Here is a 14,275-nt window from a genome sequence, read left to right as displayed (position 1 = left end):
CCCCCACCTGCAGAGTGAGCTCCTGTAGTGAGGAGACCACCTGCAAAGATGTAACAACCTCCCCACTAGTTAGAGAGCCCCCTAGTTGGGCCGATGCACCAGAGGTCCCCTGCCCTGGGGCTGAGCCCCCCTGCACCCACCCGCCCACTGCTCCGGCGACACAACAGCCAGGACCCAAGTCCCCAAGGCCCGGCCAGCACCCCAGACCGGGGGGCGGAGCACCCCCAGACCCCCAAGCCTCCACGCCCGTCCCGGACCCTCCCAGGGGCAGCCAGGCTACCAGGCCAGTAACCAACGTCTGCCAGCACAGACCCTCCCCCATCTCCGCTGTACGCAGCCACAAGGAAAACACCATCCAAGAGCCCCAGAGCTTCTAACCAGGTCATGGCCACAGCCCCCAGGTTAGGCCCTCCAGGGAAACGTCCCTAGGGACTCCCCAGATGCCCTAAGGCCGTCCCCACCCCCACATCAACCACAATAGCGAAGGCAGGACCAAACCATGACCCCCCACCCCCTACTAGGTGATGAAGCCGATCAAAGGAGCCCAAAGGGATTGATCAAATGTGATGGCAGAGGTTGTATCAAGACTAATGTGATCTATTAGATGGTTTTTATATTGGTTAGAATTAAGATTATTTTTATTTTTCCAGTTAATGAGGACCATTTTCTTGGCAATGCATAGGGCCGTAAAAACAACGTGGGCTGTGTTTATTTCTGCAGTGACCTCATCCAAGTTGCCCAGCAAGCATACTAAAGGGGAGGCTGGAATGTTACATTTCAGACACTTTGATAAGTCTTCACATATCTCACGCCAAAATTTCTGAACTGGTGGACAGAACCAAAGAGCGTGGATGTAATTGTCCGGTGTATTTGCTGTGCAGTGTGAGCAGTTGTTGGAAGGCGTATAGCCCATCTTGAACATCCTATGACCAGTATAGTGCACTCTGTGTAATATTTTGTATTGTATTAATTGCAAACTGGGATTTCTGATCCATTGAAAGGTTTTTAAGCATATCTGAGACCAAAGGTTTGGGTCTAAGTTGATTGATAAATCTGCTTCCCATTTTGCAATAGGAAGGGATATTGATTCATCTATTTTAGAAAGTGTTCTGTATATTTTAGACAATAATTTGGGGGGGTTTAGACTAAGAAATTGTACCACACTTGGTGGTGTTTGTAATTCAGCTTCACTGGGATTAAATTTCTTTTTTACTATGGATTTAATTTGTTGATATTCCAAAAATCGTTTCTTGTTGATCCCATATTGTATAACTAGTCTGTCAAACGAAATAAAGTCTGTTCCTTCCAATATATGTTCCAAGTATTTAATTCCTTTGCAACTCCAATCTGAAAAGTTTATCATATTATTGTTTTGTAATATGTCCGGGTTGTTCCAGATAGGTGTACGTTTGCATGGGATTAATGAAGACTCTGTCATTTTTAGAAACTCCCACCATGCTGTCAGAGAAGAGCTAATATTGATGCTTTTAAAGCATTCATGTCGTTTGATGTTTGAGCTGATAAATGGTAGGTCTGAAATTTCTAGGTTATTACATAGTGCCTGTTCTACATCTATCCAAGGTTCATCTAAGAGAGTGTGTTTAAACCATCTAGAGATGAACTGAAGCCTGTTGGCTAAAAAATAGTGATTAAAGTTAGGCAGATCTAATCCTCCTTTATCCTTGGTCCTTTGTAGTGTTTTTAAGCTGATACGTGGGGGTTTATCTTTCCAAAGGAATTTAGAAATGTACGAGTCTAGAGATCTGAACCAATCTTGTGATGGCTTATTTGGGATCATTGAAAATAAATAGTTTATTTTTGGCAAGATCATCATTTTTATAGCGGCGACCCTTCCCATGAGTGATATGGGTAAAGATTTCCATCTAGCCAGGTCACCTTCTACTGTCTTTAAAAGTGGGATGTGGTTTAATTTAGTTAATTCTGAAAGTTTAGGAGAGACATTAATACCTAAATATTTTATATTTCCACATTGCAGTGGGGAAGGAGAAGAATTATGGAAGGAGCAATTAATCGGAAGAACTGTTGATTTCGACCAGTTAATTGAATAATCTGAGACACTTGAGAAGGAATTTATCAATGCAATTACCCCAGAGATATTGGTTTGTGAGTTTTGGAGAAAAAGTAACACATCATCTGCATAAAGGCTGATTTTATGTTCTATATTCTTACATTTTATGCCCTTAATTGTTGTAGCCTGTCTAATTGCTGCTGCTAATGGCTCAATAAAAATTGCAAACAGTGAAGGGGAGAGTGGGCATCCCTGTCTGGTGCCCCTCAGAAGAGAGAAGCGGGAGGATGTTTGGTCATTTGTTCTGACACAAGCTGTTGGGGAGTTATATAATATTTTTAACCAGTTTATGAAACAGGGTCCAAAACCAAATTTATGTAAAGTTGCAAATAGAAATTTCCAGTTAACTCTGTCAAATGCTTTTTCTGCATCTAAAGAAAATATTATGGTTTCAGTGTTTTTACTGCATGAGTAGTCTATTAAATTAAGTAATCTACGTGTATTTGTTGATGAGTGCCTACCTTTTATAAAACCAGTTTGGTCAGGATGAATTAAAAGGGGGGTTATTTTCTCTAATCTCTTTGAGAGAGCTTTGCAGATTATTTTAAGGTCTACATTAATAAGGGATATTGGACGATAGCTTGAGGGATATACAGGGTCTTTGCCTGGTTTTTGTAAGAGACTGATATTTGCAGAGTTCATATTTGGTGGTAGTCTACCATTTTCTTTGATTTCCTGCAACATCCTGTGAAAAACTGGTGCCAGAATTGTCCAGAATTCTTTGTAAAAATCTGTTGGAAAACCATCTGGACCTGGAGCCTTATTATTGGGCATACTTATCAGAGCTTCCTGGAGTTCACCTGGCGTCAGTGGCGAATCCAGTGCCATTGCTTGGGTGTCTAATAATTTTGGAAGAGTTATGTTGTCGAGAAATTGATCAATTTCGTTTTTTAGATGGGTTTATTTGTGGTGTATATAAAAGTTTCATAGAAATCCCTAAAAATTTCATTTATTTTTTTAGGATCATATATTGTATTCCCAGATAAATCTTTAACAGCACATATAGTTGTTTTTTCTTTATTGATTTTTAACTGGTTAGCAAGAAATTGTCCGGATTTGTTACCGTGTTCATAATTTTGCAGGCGAAGTCTTTGTACTAAGAATTTAGTGTTTTTATTAATAATTTCATTTAATTCTAGTTTTGTCTTGCGTATTTTGTTTAATATTTCTTGATCTTGGTGTGACACATAGGCTTTTTCTAAGGATTTGATGTTTTTCTCTAGTTCCTGAATTTTTTTGTTTTCTTCTTTCTTCTTATGTGATGAGAAAGAGATTATTTTACCTCTCATCACGGCTTTCCCTGCTTCCCAGAGGACAGATGCTGATGTTCCAGGAATGTCATTAAAGCCTAAATATAGAGTCCATTCTTTTTTAAAGTATTTGATAAACTCTTCGTCTTTGAGCAGTGATGTATTAAATCTCCATTTTTTTCTTGGTGTAGTATTATTCATCTGTATTAGTGTTAAAGATACAGGAGCATGATCGCTGACAGCTATAGGATGAATCTCAGTGTCTGTAATGTTACTCAGCAGTGAGCTGCTGACCAGAAAATAATCCAGACGAGAGTAGGAGTGATGGACATGTGAGAAGAAAGAATATTCCTTACTGATGGGGTGAAGGGAGCGCCATGCATCGCAAAGACCAAAGTCGCTCATATACTGTTTGATTATATTTGTGGACTGCCAGTTACGCTGAGTTCCTGCTGTATTGAGCCTATCCATTTCTTCATTTAGTCCCAGGTTGAGGTCTCCCCCCAGAACAATTGTGCAGTCTAGGTGTTCGCAGAGTGTACTAAAAAAACCGTGGAAGAATGAGGGGTCATCAACATTTGGACCATATATACTTACAATACCTAGCTTTTGGTTAAGTATAGATAGTTTGACGATTAGGAATCTGCCCTCTGGATCTATAACTGTATCGAGTACTGTGAAATTAATATTTTTATGTATTAGAATTGCTACTCCTCTTTGTCTAGAATTATAACAGGCTGAGAACACATTAGGAAACTCAGGTGTTTTGAGTTCATTCAAACCTGTGACAGGCATGTGGGTTTCTTGTAATAAAACAACGTCTGCCTGTAATTTTTTAAGTTGGTTAAGTATTTTTAACCTTTTTTCCCTAGAGCCAGCTCCATGCACATTCCATGTGACAAATCTTAGCATGCCCATAGTTGTGTGTTTGTGGCTAATGATGTACGCTGTGTGTCTCGCTTAGACGGGTGAGGAAAATGGAAACACATCTTTTTTTTTTTTTGGTAAGTAAAGAGAAGAAAATGCGCGGCAAGAAGCTCCATAGGTCTGACTATGTGTGTGCATAATAACTAATATGAGCAAATGTGTGCATGTGTCCTATATCTGTGTGCGCTGTGTGGCTGTTGTAAATGTGTTGCCTTTAAACGCATGTGTGTGCGTGATCGTGCAGAGTAAGCATGTAGAAATAGACAGTGTCGTTTGTGGATGGATAGGGACACAGGTGATCGACATAGTGATAGAAAAGAGAAGCAAATAAACCAAAGAGCAAGGTGCGCGACGAGAGAGAGAGGAAAAAAGAAATAAAAACGAAAACATTCCAATTAAAGCATTGGCGGAGAGTGACGGTGACGTTATACTAAATTAGCAAACTGAAATTACATAGTTAAGCAAAAGTTAATACAAGAGAGTGTGAGTGAAGAGAATAGTGTAGCGGATTCTTATCTGGTGTGCGGTCAATACAGCCATGGAGTGGTGCCAGGGTCGCGGTAGAGCTGTCCGTCCACGTAGAGCCGGTCCACGGCGATGACAGCCCGGGAGCCTTTCTGGATAAAACTACGTCGGACTGGAAAGAGGACCCTGCGTCGTTCCAGGATCTCTCTGGGGAACTGATCGTTCACGCTGAAATCCGTTCCTTTCAGCTCTCTTCACCTGCTCCTTCTGCTTGAAGTGGCCGAATTTGGCTACAATAGGACGTGGTCTCCCGCTTCCTGTCTTCGGAGCCCCTATGCGATGCACTCTATCGAACCCTATGTTTTTCACCGTGTCCTCCGGCAGCTTCAGGTGGATTTTAATGAAGCTTCTCACGGTCGTTTCCGGGTCCTCTCCGGCAGACTCTGGAATACCAGAAAACACCAGATTATCTCTCATGCTACGGGCTTGTAAATCTATAACGGTCTCTTTTATTTTTTTATTTTCTATGTTTAATTGGGTCACATTTTCGGTTAGAGATTTGACCGAGTCCCGTAGCGTGGCGTTTTCCGCAGCAAGTGTTTCCACCTGCCGCTGGCTGAACTCCAGGGATTCTTTTAGAGATTTAAATTCCCGGTGTAAGATCTCCACCAGGGACAGCCTTGCATCGAAACTGGACAATCGCTTATCGATTGACTCCAGGATGTCGACGATATCTTTGCCGGCAGGCGATGTTGTGCCGGGGGAGTCTGCCGGGCGATATCTTTTAGATGACGGCGTCTCAGCTTTGGCCGGGGAAGACGCGCTCTGGGCCTTCTTCATTACTAAATCTTCAAAGCACTGGTCGATGTATTCTTGGAGAGCGTCTAAACTCTCCTCGTTGTCCTCCAGGGTGTTAGAGATGATAGGACAGATGCTGTTAGTTATATGACAGTTGGTTAGTTTATTTGGCAATACTGAAGTTTAAAGAAACTTTGTTAAATTCTATGCTACCATTCGCTTTTTCTTTCCGCCAAATCTCCGGCGTCTGACGTCACCTACAATATGGGTCGCTTACCTTTCCCCGTCACTTCCGTCACTTACCTCTCCTTCCGTCCTTCTGAGATTTTTAAAGACGCCTGCCAGGGTGGATATTTTCGAAAACTCCGTTTTAGCATTTACGTGTGGACGAGGAAGACGGAGAAAACGCAGTGTCAAAGGTGTGCGCCTATTTTGACGCCACACTGTGCGCCAAGTTTTTGTCTCGGTGCCATGAATTCCTACAATGGCAGACTTAGACAAAATACTGTTAATTTTATTATCTTCAGTGTTTAAATGCTTACATATACACACGCAGTTGTATGTAAAAAAAAAAAAAAAAAAAAGAGTTTGTTTTATCGGGTTTGCTTGTAATTGTTGCCTATATACATTTTAAGCTATTATTTATTATTTAGTTCTATCAATAGATCAAGTTTTGTAGTGACTATGAAATATATTGTAATTATCTGTTTCCTGTTTATCCTAGACAGGGCAAAAAAGGACTCCAAATTTAAAAAAAAAAAGATAAAAATGAAAGACTGGTGCATTGTGCAGTTCAGCACTGGTGGTACAGAAATAGTCCCTAGTTCATGGATAAATGGGGAGAAATTGTCATGGCCTCCATATCCTCCGTGAGACACATTCAGGATCCACGGCGCAGTAAAGAGGAGAGTTCATCCTGGTGCAACATGGCTCACCTATGCACCAGTCTGACTTCTAAGAAGCCATGGTGGGTATCATCTGGATTGGTGTTGTATAAATGTAACAATAACAAGTTTTTCGTGTCCTAATTTATGTCTGGCCATACAGAAATATCTAAGTGAACACTGTGATACGTCTGACCTTCAGTCCGAAGCTGAAACTCAGACCAGTCATAAAAGAAAGCACAAGTAAAACTTTTTTTATTTCACAAACATATCTTTGATTGCTAAGAATTTATGATCTTGTCTTTTATACATATCTGTGGTGCTTGCATACTGCAATATCACCACATAATATAGTCCAAAAAGTGGAAGCTTGTAAACTTTTTTATAAATGCAAAGCCATGTACACTTGTGCACTTCAAAAATTCCTTGTATACTGTACATTTTGCACATCTCCGTTTCCTGTGTGTGTTGTTATAAATCAAACTGTAACTTTAGGAAAAAATATTCCAAAAGCACATTTGTAATTACTTATGACCGTTTTCAACTTTTTTTCTTTAGACCAAATCCCCTGTACACATATAGTGACTCAGAGGATGAGCAGCCCACAAAAAAACGGTTTCCCCAGGCCCCTCGAGTGAAAATACCAGGTAATAAAATACTGTCTAGTGTCTTTGTACATATCTGTGTGTGACACAAGGAAACTTTTGACAAGTTGTCTGTATTCTTAAATACTTAAAAAAAATTATCTTTTTCTGTCAGACCTGATGAGAGCTGTTAACGAACTCTGTGAGGAGGTCAGAGCCATCCGCAATACCGGCTGCAATGAATCGGTAGATGCTGGGGTACTGCCTCTGGATTTGCCCTTGCACAACATTGAGGAGCTAAACAATGCAGAGGCAGCTCTTCAATCACAAGAGGCAAATAAGGCAATGGTAAGTATATAAAGGTTATGTACACTTTGTAACTATAAAGTGTAATAGCTGTCAGATGTGATTTAAATACATAACAACGGCCTGTTGATTAAACACACAAGCACTTGCATACACATTTAAGACATGAGACATGATAATTCCATCTCTTAAAATGTGTCTGTAGGTGAGACGCTTTGCCTTGATTGGAGGGACCACACTGGAGGTGCGAGTCCGCCGTGTAATGGCTTATGCCATTACAAACGAGCTGGCCTCGGTACTCAACTGGGCAGGGAAAAAAACCAAGGACCACACAAAGCAAAAAATGGCATTTAAAGATAGAGCGCTCTGCAAATGCATATTTGGTAAGTTTTACCGTTTTTTTGCTTTATTACTTTGTCTTTCTTAATAACAAGACTTTCATGTCCGGTTAATCTGGAGATGGAGTCTTTGGTCTTTGGCTTGTTTAGTCCTCGGGTTGTAGTTTGTACAGCCCGAGGACCCCATGTTTATTTTGTTTTAAAGGATACACGGCACACCATGCTAAGACTTATCACTTTTTCCGCTCATAGCTCTTTGGGAATCAAATGCGGCAGTTTGCAGATTTACGCCTGGTGACTTTAATGTTTATCAGCCTAGGAGTTTACATACTTTCTCCCCGCTGAAGACAGTTAACAAGAGCTTATTCATGTGCTCTAATTCACTTTTTTTGTTTGTGTGTGTGTATTTTTGTCCTAGATGGCCTGACGCAGCAGTTAGGGGCAAACTCTATGTCCGAGTTTGTCTTTGCACAAGCAGTGCAGAAATGGCTCCGATACGCCCCAGATCGTTTGGGTGGTGCAGGACGAACATCATGCATCCCCATCCCAGAGTAAAAAATTACAAACTTCTGTGAAACATATAAATGTAAATAGGAAACTGTATTTTAATAAAGTATTTAGCAAACGAAACATGCCTATTGACCTTTTTTTGTTTATTTTTTTTCTCTGTTACATCACATGCAATGCTTTCTTATTTTAGGATATTAATATTGACATGATACATTGTGAGACATTTGTTTGTTTTTTTTTATAAAGGGTGTCCAATTTGAGGAATAAGTACAATTATGTGTTTAGGTGGTGTAAGTATTGATGGAAACATGCAGTAGTTTAGTATTGGTTAAAATACCTATAAAGAAAGGTAGATTTCCAGTCATGATTTAACTGTTGTTTTAATAAAAAGCAACTGTGCGAAAGAGGTGGAAAATCAACACCATAGCTCAACAGTGTTTCAACATCAAAACCTGACGTTGTTTCAACGTTTAAAAAGGGTGCAAGAGTGACGTTAGGTCAACGTCACACTTCAACGTTGATTCAATGACATCGCCTGATATTGACTCAACATTGTTTCAATGTTTCCTTGCTATCTGGGTAATGATTCAGTAAAAACTTCTCCTGGTTTCACCTTCATGTTTCCTTCTCACCACATATCCAAACTGATATCATGACCAGCAGCTATTACGGCTGTGGCTCCAGAAAACATAAGCGGATACTAGAAGTAATATTTAAAAAATTCTAGCAACAGCTTATCAAGCTTAAACGTGCTGCTGTTGTTTATCTGCCGTTTTCCTCTTTCTAGCGCAAACTGGGTGAATAACAAATGAGAGAGACTAGCGACAGAAAAGCCGATCACCTGATAATTGATCAGTTTCATGATTGAAGTAGCAACAGGAGAGGGAGGGGGGAGAATGAGGGAAGAAGTTTTAGCTGTTCAGCATGAAGACACCGAATAACTCCAGCTTTGTGTCTTTTTTCATTCTAGCTGAAGTACGAAACAAATTGCTTCCTTTCCCCCTCAATACAAAACTCCGACAGCCAGTCCAGCTGTGGCTCCATACATCGGTTGTTAAGCTCAACATGAAAATACTATGCAAACATAAAGAGATGAACTTACACACTTGCTTTACTTCTCTGTGTTAGTTTTCTCTGAGATTAAATGCAGCGGTTTGGAAGCACGTAGCGAGGCTTCAAATGCTAAACCAGACCGCTGACAGGTCTCGCACTCAACAGCTCTATCACGTGACGCAAATTCTTTTCTGAGTTAATTTCAGTCCTGACAAACATCACTCTCAGTGCCTTTTGATCTCACATTTTTGGCAACCACTGAGTTATTCTCCTCCACAGTTTACAACCATTATTTGTTTCTGCACAAAAGACGTTGTGCAACGCCAATCCTACTTATTTATTTCCTACTGCACCCCTGACTGTGCAGGTGCGTTCAGAAGCCCCCTCCCCTGCCCGACTATTCCTTAATGCCAATGTTGTGGCGGGAGGGACGATTTCTCAATTTAAAACTGCAGGCGACTGTACAGTGAACTTTACAGCTAACTACAACAGAGAAATTGCCTCGTTCCATAATTTGTTAGTACAAAGTGTACCACCAGAACTAAGCTAAAAACATATGACATTTTAACGCATCAATACAATTACTCTTTTAATAGAGCAGTAGCTAATAGAGCACATAGCTAGCTTAAGTCAAATCATGACAAAGTTCAGAGGTGTACAACTACTTAGACTTCTTTCTCCATGTGCACACGTCTTAAAGAGTCAACATGCTTTGACTGAGGTAAAAAAATAAAACAAAAACGACCGTAAAAGGTTTACTTACCGAAGCTAGACCACCTTTACATGAAGTTGTGTGATTAAGCACACAAAGCGTCCGCTTTTTCAGTCCGCCCGCAAAATGGTGGCCTGTCCTAACGCATGCGCAAAATGGCCCAGTAGGATGCTATGAATAACATACTTAAGCATTTTGAGCTACATTTAATTAACTAAAATTAATTGGATTATAACGCAGGGAATGTATTCTGGAGTTACTCGAATTATATATGTAGACAGGAATTACTCATTTGAATTGAAAAGATATACCAAAATATAATATGCTATATCTAAAAGGAGCCAATATCACCTTTTTCAGTGAATTTACTCACATGGACTCTACTAACCTATCAGAAGCTTCTTCAGCTCAGAATGTTTAACAGTAAAAAAAAAAAAAAAGTTTTTATGTTTTCTCCCTAAAGTGTATGTAAACATCTGGTTTCAACTGTGAATATACTGCTGTGTATTGAAATTCCTCTTGTTTTGCATAGATATACTGAACAACATACAAAGCATAATATATAAAATAACATCTACCTGAGTTTTTTCTTTGAAAGAAGCTCCTTATGTCCATTGTTGTGTTCATCAGTACACAATTGAAACCGATTTAGAGTTTGTTTAGCAGTGGAGGTAACAACTGAAAATATGAAATGTAAGCTAAGACTCTCTAAAAAAATCAGCATTGTCGTTCAGCTTTTTATTTATCCATTTGTTGATTCACTCGAAGAACAAGTAACACAACCAAGTGATCTGTTTGATATCAATCTTTTGTGATACACCGTCATATTTACATTATTTGTACAGTACGAATGATTTGCTTTGGTACCTGGTCCAGGGGCGATTTTAGCCCATTTTGAGGGTGCTTCAGCACCCCCAAAATGAATCAAAGCTCCCCCAAAGACTTCTTACTTTTTTGACAATATTTGCTCTTTGTGTGACACACTACTAAAAATATAAAAAGCATAACATTTTAACAACAAAAGTATAGATAACCCCCCCTCCCATAATGGTTTGTTCCAGCTCGCCTCTCCCCTGCTCTGGCTCTAGCGCTCTTGCTGCCAGAGCAATGGTGGCTGAGACGCAGCAGAGCGAAGGTGTAAGTGCCTGGCTTAAAACAGGACATATTAGCTGCATTTAACCTTGAGTTACTCTTTATATAGTTTGGTAGGAGTCAGACCATGTTTCTTTTTAGCTGAAAAACATTACACCAGGTAACCTGCAGTGTTGAAAACGTGTTTTCAGACAGTTTTTGCTACCCTACAATCCGTCCTGCTCTGTAGTAAAATCAGCGACATTTGACCGTCCTGTTGCTCCCATTGAAATTTATACAGCCTATTTAAAAAAAATCTAAAACTTAAAATTGTCCGTAGCCTACTGTTGTTACCACTGTCCTGTTTTAAATGGATACTTACTAGTTAACTGACTGAATGCCCATTAACCTTATAACTCCTGTTGTGTGTGTGTGTGTGTACAGAGAGACAGCCAGGTTCATAATGGATATAAGGAAGTTTTTTCCAAAAAAAGGAGCAACATTCAAGTAAAAGTGTAAAATCAAATGATCCGTCAATCAAGAATAATGTTGGATCAGTGTTTCACTGTTTATATCTTTTATTAGATGTTCATGTGGTTTGGTTATTTGCCTTTTGGTTGAAAGTACACTGAGAGAGGACTTTTTCATCAGTGATCTTAATAGTATTTTTTTCATATTAATGTAATTTTTCATCTAACTGAATACAATCTATTTGTGTATGATTGTCAGTCCAAAGAGGGAGAGAGGAAAGAGGAGAATGTGAGGAGAAAGGGCAAGGTCAGGAAGAACCAGGTAAGAAAACAGACAGGGAACAGTGACAGGCACAACAGAAACTATTAAACTGACAAAGAGAAAAAACCTGATTTTACTCACACAATCTGGAAGTTGTGTTCTCCCTATATTAAAGCTGCTATACAGAATCTGCAAAACAAACTGGGTTGAAACATTTTTGACCCTCTTTAACAACATTCCAACATAACATTATCATTGATTGGGGAGATTAAAATTAATGATATATTTGTATGTGGTACAGCCACAACTCTACTAAAACGTCAGCCAGTAATAGGTAGGCCAACTTTTCAACCGTCCACTTGTCTGTATGAAAGCCGCAGTACGTGCACCACATTTGCGCACTATCAGAAAGTGCCAAACGGTGTCCTGGTGGAGTGAGGAGCTGTAACGAGAAGCAGAGTGCTCTGTTTATATTCTAAAAATGTTTTAAGCTTGTTTCAAAGATTCTGTACTGCAGCTTTAAATGTTTTCCATCAGTGTTATCAGTGTTTCTCAAACTTTTTACAGTGTGTACCACCTGATAAAAATGTCAAGCTTTCCTAAGTACCACTATGAAAGCATGAAACTTATAAATCTTACAACACAAAATTAGTATTATTAAATTAGTAAAATCAGTGCAGCAAAGATATTTTCATGCATTTTATACATTCTACCACAGGCAAAGTTGCCTCCATTTTTATTTTTATTTTTTTAATATTTTGTAATAATTTATTTGTAATAATTTATTCTGTTTTGGGAGTGTATTTTTTATGTATCTGTATTATATTATACATACACATTAAAAGTGAATCTCTGTCCAAAAAATGCACTCAGTTTACTTCTTACTCAATATGAGCATCATTCATTATTCTCCCCCAGTAATTAAGGTTAGGATATGTATTTTTTCTAATCCATTCTTCTTTTGCAGCATTTAAATAACCTTTATCAGATTTGATGGTTTTGTTACAGACTTTTCAAAAAAAGTGTTTTTCTTTTCTTTCACAAATGTGGGGATTAAATTGTGTTAAAATGTACAAAGCAGTGATGTCATGTTTTGAGACGAGGACCCAGGAACAGATAGACTTGATGAATTTAAGAATCTTATGATTTAATAAAGAAATTTGCAGACTTGCACAGAGATGGTAAAATGATGATGACTGATAACAGAGATGAGGACAACAGACGACGAGGACAGGGAGGAACAAGGGTTTAAATGCACCAAGGAGAGAGTCATAGAGAATTTGGGACAACTGGAGACATTTAAGGATGCAGGGACTGACAGAGATGGGGAAGAAGTCTCATTGTGACAAGTAAAGTTTATCTTGCCTGGCTGGGCAGCTTTCTGGGTGCTCAGCACCCCCAAAGCTCTGATCCTAGAATCGCCCCTGACCTGGTCAAACTTAAGCTCTCCTCTGTCTGCAGCAAACTCGCAGGCAGCAGCTTTTCCCCCCTCGCTCATATGGGTGCTCTGCTCAGTCGCCCAGTGCCTGAGCTCGGATCATACCAAAACTAGGGGAGATTTATGACGGTGCGCTCTGTGCTTCGTGTGTTGTTTTTGTTTTATACAGTTGTCAGTCAGGCATCTAACTAACAAATTACACTCCAAAAGACCCCATGCTTCTGAAAAAATGACCCGGGCTTAAGCCCAGTAACACTATGTCAATTTGAAAACGCAAGACCGAGACAGCGAGACCAAGACCAAGACAAAAGTCTGTCGAGACCAAGACAAGACCAAGACCACGTAAAAGTGGTCTCGAGACCAAGACCGGCCTGATTGTTAAGTACTGGTCAGTACTTCTCCACATCAAAGTGGAGTTCACCAGATCTTCATGGTGAAAGCCACTTTGGCATTCCCTTTTCCTGCTCTGTACTCCACCCAGCAGAGTGTTTCCCACAGGCGATGTGCTGTTGGCTTGTCATAGTGCTGCATGCAAACAGAATCCTTTGTTCTGTGACTGCTATGAACAAACAGATACCAAATTGAGGCTTTAGTCTGCATCCAGAGTCATTTTCCATAGGAAAGTCAGACCACAGAATAGTTATAAACTGGGGCTGTAGCTCCTGTGTCTGAAAAGTGAAGTCATTGCAGGCACTTCTTTATAATGGCCAGAAGGGGGCATCAACCACCAAGCACCAAGATGGCAATGGGAGTGAAATGCTCAGCTTGTGACATTACAGCAGGGCTTTGCTAACCAATAAGTGATGTCACGGTAAGTATGTCCATCTTTATATACAGTCTATGAGCCAGACAGAAGTTCATAGGCTTACCATTTGCAACAACATCTGTATTAAGAAGCTGAAAATGCATTGTGGTGTTGGTAGTCAGATACTGGAAAATTAAAAATAAAGTCTGAAAGTTCCTGTGTGTAGAACAATCAGTGGGGGGTAAATGGGCAAGTAAAAGCTCTGTCTGCCACAGTTTCCTGTTTGAAAGGGCTGTTGAGCTGTGAGATTGCCAGACATTTTTTGACAATGTGTGATCTTTTTAAATGAGGAAAAGGATCACCAACCATACAC

This window comes from Perissodus microlepis, chromosome 3 (assembly GCF_051167445.1).
Source record: "Perissodus microlepis isolate ML-2025 ecotype Zambia chromosome 3, ASM5116744v1, whole genome shotgun sequence".
Taxonomy (NCBI): Eukaryota; Metazoa; Chordata; class Actinopteri; order Cichliformes; family Cichlidae; genus Perissodus; species Perissodus microlepis.
This window is presented reverse-complemented; position numbering follows the sequence as displayed.